Source organism: Melanerpes formicivorus, unplaced genomic scaffold (assembly GCF_026170545.1).
Source record: "Melanerpes formicivorus ecotype bairdi unplaced genomic scaffold, bMelFor1.0.p_v2 SCAF_184, whole genome shotgun sequence".
Taxonomy (NCBI): domain Eukaryota; kingdom Metazoa; phylum Chordata; class Aves; order Piciformes; family Picidae; genus Melanerpes; species Melanerpes formicivorus.
In genome coordinates, this window is record NW_027142536.1 from 222501 (window position 1) to 230000 (window position 7500).

The following is a 7500-nucleotide window of genomic DNA, read 5'->3' on the forward strand; positions in this document are numbered from 1 at the left end:
TTCCCGCCGTTGCCTCTTGCCGCTACCCCCCGCCCCCCCCCCGCTGCCGGTTTGCGCGGAGGCCCCCCTTCCCGCCGTTGCCTCTTGCCGTTACCCCCGCCCCCCCCCCGCTGCCGGTTTGCGCGGAGCGCCCCCGCCTGCCGTTGCCTCTCGCCGCGGCCACCACCGCCCCCTCCACACCCCCGGGCCCCCGTTACCGGTTTGCGCGGAGCCCCCCCTCCCGACGTTGCCTCTTGCCGCTGCTGCCACCCCCAGCTCCCCACACCCCCCGGCTCCCGTTAGCGGTTTGCGCGGAGCCCCCCCTTCCCGCCGTTGCCTCTTGCCGCTACCCCCCGCCCCCCCCCCCCCGCTGCCGGTTTGCGCGGAGCCCCCCCGCCTGCCGTTGCCTCTTGCCGCGGCCGCCACCGCCCCCCCCACACCCCCCGGCCCCCGTTACCGGTTTGCGCGGAGCCCCCCCTCCCGACGTTGCCTCTTGCCGCTGCTGCCACCCCCAGCTCCCCACACCCCCCGGCTCCCGTTAGCGGTTTGCGCGGAGCCCCCCCTTCCCCCCTTCGCGGGCTGCCGCTTCCCTCCCGGGCTGCCCGGCTGCTCTCTAACCCCTGCGACCGAGGCGGCGCTGTTAGGGCGGCCGTGCCGGTGCCCCTTGCCGCAGCTAGCCTCTCGCCGCTGCCCCTCCCGTCCGTCGTCCCCCGTCCCCAAAAACTTGCTGCTCTCCACGCTGGAGCCTGCACGGGGGAGGTTGCGCTCCGCTCCTCCGGCCCTAAAGCCGCCCTCGCCCGCCCCCCGGCTTGCCGCTTGGCTCGGCTGCCCGCCCGCCCGCTAATCCCCCCAACGCCCCCACCCCAAAAACACCCCAGCCCTACCGCATGCCGCTCCCCCTCTCCCCGCTCTCGCTGACCGCTGCCACCCCCCCCCCACCCCTCCCCCCCGAAACAAACCCCCCAGCCCTACCGCATGCCGCTCCCCCTCTCTCCCTAGCCTGCCCCCCCCGCCGTCGCTTGCTGCCGCCGCCGCCGCCGCCGCCGCCGCCGCCGGGACCCGCCTCGGTCTGGTGGCGCGCGCTCGGAGATCCCCGGCTACCCGTCCGTCCGTCCCTCCCTCCCGCCCCGCCCCGGGGGAGGGCCCGGGGCAGCGCGGGCAGGCGGGGAGCAAAAAAAGGCGCGGGCGCCAAAAAACGTCGGGGTCCCGGGGTGGCGGAGGGGGGCGGCGGCGGGGGCGGCGGCGGGTACACGGCGCCGGGTCCAGGGCGCCGGGTCCAGCCCGTCCCGGGGCGGGGACAGGTGGTGTCGTCCGTCCCCGCCCCCGTAACCTGCTCTGAAGCATCCGCTTCCCGCCGCGGTTCGCCCTCCACCCCCCCCGCCGCACACGCAGCTGCCGCTTCCCGCCGCCTCTGCCCCCCGCCCCGGGATCAACCACCCGCCGGGTCCAGCCGGTCCCGGTCCCGGGAACCTGCTCCCGGGGCCAGCCGGAGCCACGCCCCCTCCTCTGACGCTTCCAGCTGCCGCCTCCCCTCCCACCCCCCAAACTCACACTGGCCCTCGCCGGCCCGCCCACCCGCCTACCTGCTTGCCCGCCGCCGCTGGGTGGCGTGCCGGACACTCTCGCACACAGGTACACAGACAGGGACACAGGGACACAGGCACTCAGGCACACAGGGACACAGGGACACAGGGACACAAGGACACAGGGACACAGGCACTCAGGCACTCAGGCACTCAGGGACACAGGGACACAGGGACACAGGCACTCAGGCACTCAGGGACACAGGGACACAGGGACACAAGGACACAGGGACACAGGCACTCAGGCACTCAGGCACTCAGGGACACAGGGACACAGGGACACAGGGACACAGGGACACAGGGACACAGGCACTCAGGCACACAGGGACACAGGTGGCGGGCCGGAGGCCTCTCCCCACTGTGTGGCAGGGGTCCAAGAGCCACCCCAGCCCAACCCAGAGGGTCTTTTGCACCTCTCTAGAGGCCACCCAGAGACCCCAGGCCGCAGCAGAAGCCTCCCCCGCATGCTCTGCAGGCTTCCGACCCACCCCAGGCCGCACCAGAAGCCTCCCCCGCACGCTCTGCAGGCTTCCGACCCACCCCAGGCCACAGCAGAAGCCTCTCCCGCACGCTCTGCAGGCTTCTCAGCCACCCCAGGCCGCACCAGAAGCCTCTCCCGCACGCTCTGCAGGCTTCTCAGCCACCCCAGGCCGCAGCAGAAGCCTCTCCCGCACGCTCTGCAGGCTTCTCAGCCACCCCAGGCCGCAGCAGAAGCCTCTCCCGCACGCTCTGCAGGCTTCTCAGCCACCCCAGGCCGCACCAGAAGCCTCTCCCGCACGCTCTGCAGGCTTCTCAGCCACCCCAGGCCGCAGCAGAAGCCTCTCCCCGCACGCTCTGCAGGCTTCCGACCCACCCCAGGCCGCAGCAGAAGCCTCTCCCGCACGCTCTGCAGGCTTCCGACCCACCCCAGGCCGCAACAGAAGCCTCTCCCGCACGCTCTGCAGGCTTCCGACCCACCCCAGGCCGCAGCAGAAGCCTCTCCCGCACGCTCTGCAGGCTTCCGTCCCACCCCAGGCCGCACCAGAAGCCTCCCCCGCACGCTCTGCAGGCTTCTCAGCCACCCCAGGCCGCACCAGAAGCCTCCCCCGCACGCTCTGCAGGCTTCTCAGCCACCCCAGGCCGCACCAGAAGCCTCCCCCGCACGCTCTGCAGGCTTCTCAGCCACCCCAGGCCGCACCAGAAGCCTCCCCCGCACGCTCTGCAGGCTTCTCAGCCACCCCAGGCCCCAACAGAAGCCTCTCCCGCACGCTCTGCAGGCTTCCGACCCACCCCAGGCCCCAACAGAAGCCTCTCCCCGCACGCTCTGCAGGCTTCTCAGCCACCCCAGGGCCGCAGCAGAAGCCTCTCCCGCACGCTCTGCAGGCTTCTCAGCCACCCCAGGCCGCAGCAGAAGCCTCCCCCGCATGCTCTGCAGGCTTCCGACCCACCCCAGGCCGCAACAGAAGCCTCCCCCGCACGCTCTGTAGGCTTCTGACCCACCCCAGGCCCCAACAGAAGCCTCCCCCGCACGCTCTGCAGGCTTCTCAGCCACCCCAGGCCGCAGCAGAAGCCTCTCCCGCACGCTCTGCAGGCTTCTCAGCCACCCCAGGCCGCACCAGAAGCCTCTCCCGCACGCTCTGCAGGCTTCCGACCCACCCCAGGCCGCACCAGAAGCCTCCCCCGCACGCTCTGCAGGCTTCTCCGCCACCACAGGCCGCACCAGAGGATCTTTTGCACCTCTCTGGACGCCACCCAGAGACTCCAGGCCGCACCAGAGGCCCCCCCCCCCAACCATTTACAGGCTGCAGTGCCAGCCTAGGCCCCGCTGGCAGCCTCCCTTGTCTGCTTTGGAAGGCCTCCCATCCACTCCAGACCTGCCTGGAGGCCTCCCTCGACTGCTCCCGGGGCCCTCGAAGCCACCCTAGGCCTTTCTGGAGGACCTGCTCGACCGCTCGGGCGGCTTCTGACGCACCCTCGGCCATCCGGCGCCCAGCAGCTCCCAGGGCCAGGCACCGGCCTCCCCCTCCGGCCGCCCCTGGGGCCGGGGGTGGCTCGGACTCGGCGCCCCCAACGTGTCGTCCCGTCCCCCCCCGCCCCGCACCGCCGAACATTCGCTGCAGCCGAGGGCTTGCCGCTCGACGCCTACCCCACCCGCCCAGCCCCCCGCTGCGGCCCGGCGCTGCCCCGGCCGCTGCGCCCCGCCTCTCATCGCTCCCCCCACCCGGCAACCGGCCGCCGGGCACGGCAAGTCCCAGGGCAGGGAACAGGTGCTGCCGGGACCCCCGTGCTGGCTGCCGGCTTCCCGGGGCTGCCCCGGGCACGGACAGGTCGCCCCCCCCGCCCCGGCGAATGTTCACCGAACCGGCTGCCGGCTGCCTTCGAGCACCCCCCGCCCCCCGCCACTATCGTCCCCCCCGCCCCCCCTCCGCCTCCGCTGCCGCTTCTCCCCGCACCGCCTCCACTGCCTCCCCCCGCCGCCGGCGAACGAGTCGCCGGATCCGTAGGGTGCCGGGAGCCCGAACGGCGAGCGGCTCCGGCTGCTGCCGGGGCCGCGGGGCTTCGAGCCGCTCCGGCCGCGGCCGGGACCCCGTGCCGGAAGCCGGCATCCCGGGACGGCCCCGGGACGGCCCCGGTCGCCGGCCGGGTGACGTTCAGCGAAGCGGCTGCCGCCAGTCTTTGGGCCTCCCCCGTGCCGGGGCCGCGGGGCTTCGAGCCGGTCCGGCCGCGGCCGGGATCCCGGGCCGGACGATGGCTTCCCGGGCCGGTCCCGGTCGCCTCCCGGGTGACGTTCACCGAAGCGGCTGCCAGCTGTCTTCGAGCCCCCCCCCCCCCTCCGCCTCCGCTGCCGCTTCTCCCCGCACCCCCTCCACTGCCTCCCCCCGCCGCCGGCGAACGAGTCGCCGGATCTGTAGGGTGCCGGGAGCCCGAACGGCGAGCGGCTCCGGCTGCTGCCGGGGCCGCGGGGATTCGAGCCGCTCCGGCCGCGGCCGGGACCCCGTGCCGGAAGCCGGCATCCCGGGACGGCCCCGGGACGGCCCCGGTCGCCGGCCGGGTGACGTTCAGCGAAGCGGCTGCCGCCAGTCTTTGGGCCTCCCCCGTGCCGGGGCCGCGGGGCTTCGAGCCGGTCCGGCCGCGGCCGGGATCCCGGGCCGGACGATGGCTTCCCGGGCCGGTCCCGGTCGCCTCCCGGGTGACGTTCACCGAAGCGGCTGCCGGCTGTCTTCGAGCCCCCCCCCCCCCTCCGCCTCCGCTGCCGCTTCTGCCCGCACCCCCTCCACTGCCTCCCCCCGCCGCCGGCGAACGAGTCGCCGGATCTGTAGGGTGCCGGGAGCCCGAACGGCGAGCGGCTCCGGCTGCTGCCGGGACCGCGGGGATTCGAGCCGCTCCGGCCGCGGCCGGGACCCCGTGCCGGAAGCCGGCATCCCCGGACAGCCCCGGGACGGCCCCGGTCGCCGGCCGGGTGACGTTCACCGAAGCGGCTGCCGGCTGTCTTCGAGCCCCCCCCCCCCTCCGCCTCCGCTGCCGCTTCTGCCCGCACCCCCTCCACTGCCTCCCCCCGCCGCCGGCGAACGAGTCGGCGGATCCGTAGGGTGCCGGGAGCCCGAACGGCGAGCGGCTCCGGCTGCTGCCGGGACCGCGGGGATTCGAGCCGCTCCGGCCGCGGCCGGGACCCCGTGCCGGAAGCCGGCATCCCGGGACGGCCCCGGGACGGCCCCGGTCGCCGGCCGGGTGACGTTCAGCGAAGCGGCTGCCGCCAGTCTTTGGGCCTCCCCCGTGCCGGGGCCGCGGGGCTTCGAGCCGGTCCGGCCGCGGCCGGGATCCCGGGCCGGACGATGGCTTCCCGGGCCGGTCCCGGTCGCCTCCCGGGTGACGTTCACCGAAGCGGCTGCCGGCTGTCTTCGAGCCCCCCCCCCCCCTCCGCCTCCGCTGCCGCTTCTGCCCGCACCCCCTCCACTGCCTCCCCCCGCCGCCGGCGAACGAGTCGCCGGATCTGTAGGGTGCCGGGAGCCCGAACGGCGAGCGGCTCCGGCTGCTGCCGGGGCCGCGGGGATTCGAGCCGCTCCGGCCGCGGCCGGGACCCCGTGCCGGAAGCCGGCATCCCCGGACAGCCCCGGGACGGCCCCGGTCGCCGGCCGGGTGACGTTCACCGAAGCGGCTGCCGGCTGTCTTCGAGCCCCCCCCCCCCTCCGCCTCCGCTGCCGCTTCTGCCCGCACCCCCTCCACTGCCTCCCCCCGCCGCCGGCGAACGAGTCGGCGGATCCGTAGGGTGCCGGGAGCCCGAACGGCGAGCGGCTCCGGCTGCTGCCGGGACCGCGGGGCTTCGAGCCGCTCCGGCCGCGGCCGGGACCCCGTGCCGGAAGCCGGCATCCCGGGACGGCCCCGGGACGGCCCCGGTCGCCGGCCGGGTGACGTTCAGCGAAGCGGCTGCCGCCAGTCTTTGGGCCTCCCCCGTGCCGGGGCCGCGGGGCTTCGAGCCGGTCCGGCCGCGGCCGGGATCCGGGGCCGGACGATGGCTTCCCGGGCCGGTCCCGGTCGCCTCCCGGGTGACGTTCACCGAAGCGGCTGACGGCTGTCTCCGAGCCCCCCCCCCCCCCCTCCGCCTCCGCTGCCGCTTCTGCCCGCACCCCCTCCACTGCCTCCCCCCGCCGCCCGCGAACGAGTCGCCGGATCTGTAGGGTGCCGGGAGCCCGAACGGCGAGCGGCTCCGGCTGCTGCCGGGACCGCGGGGATTCGAGCCGCTCCGGCCGCGGCCGGGACCCCGTGCCGGAAGCCGGCATCCCCGGACAGCCCCGGGACGGCCCCGGTCGCCGGCCGGGTGACGTTCACCGAAGCGGCTGCCGGCTGTCTTCGAGCCCCCCCCCCTCCGCCTCCGCTGCCGCTTCTGCCCGCACCCCCTCCACTGCCTCCCCCCGCCGCCGGCGAACGAGTCGCCGGATCCGTAGGGTGCCGGGAGCCCGAACGGCGAGCGGCTCCGGCTGCTGCCGGGACCGCGGGGATTCGAGCCGCTCCGGCCGCGGCCGGGACCCCGTGGCGGAAGCCAGCATCCCGGGACGGCCCCGGGACGGCCCCGATCGCCTCCTGGGTGACGTTCACCGAAGCGGCTGCCGGCTGTCTTCGAGCCCCCCCCCCCCTCCGCCTCCGCTGCCGCTTCTCCCCGCACCCCCTCCACTGCCTCCCCCCGCCGCCGGCGAACGAGTCGGCGGATCCATACCGTCCCGAGAGCCCGAGGCGGCGGCATCCAGTGCGGGTCCGGCCGAGGCCGGGACCCCGTGCCTGTCGCAGGCTTCCCGGGACGGCCCCGGAACGGCCGCGGTCGCCGGCCGGGTGACGTTCTCCGAAGCGGCTGCCGGCTGTCTTCGAGCCCCCCCCCCCCTCCGCCTCCGCTGCCGCTTCTGCCCGCACCTCCTTCACTGCCTCCCCCCGCCGCCCGCGAACGAGTCGGCGGATCCGTAGGGTGCCGGGAGCCCGAACGGCGAGCGGCTCCGGCTGCTGCCGGGACCGCGGGGATTCGAGCCGCTCCGGCCGCGGCCGGGACCCCGTGCCGGAAGCCGGCATCCCGGGACAGCCCCGGGACGGCCCCGGTCGCCGGCCGGGTGACGTTCAGCGAAGCGGCTGCCGCCAGTCTTTGGGCCTCCCCCGTGCCGGGGCCGCGGGGCTTCGAGTCGGTCCGGCCGCGGCTGGGACCCCGTGCCTGTCGCAGGCTTCCCGGGACGGCCCCGGAACGGCCGCGGTCGCCGGCCGGGTGACGTTCACCGAGGCGACTGCCGGCTGTCTTCGAGCCCCCACCCCTGCCGTGGCCGCGGGGATTCGCCCCGGTCCGGCAGCTGACGGTTCCCTGTGTCGGACGCCGGCTTCCCGGGACTGCCCCGGGACAGCCCCGGTCGCCTCCCGGGTGACGTTCACCGAAGCTGCTGCCGCCTGTCTTTGTCCCCCCCCCCCCGTGCTCTCCCTCAGGCGG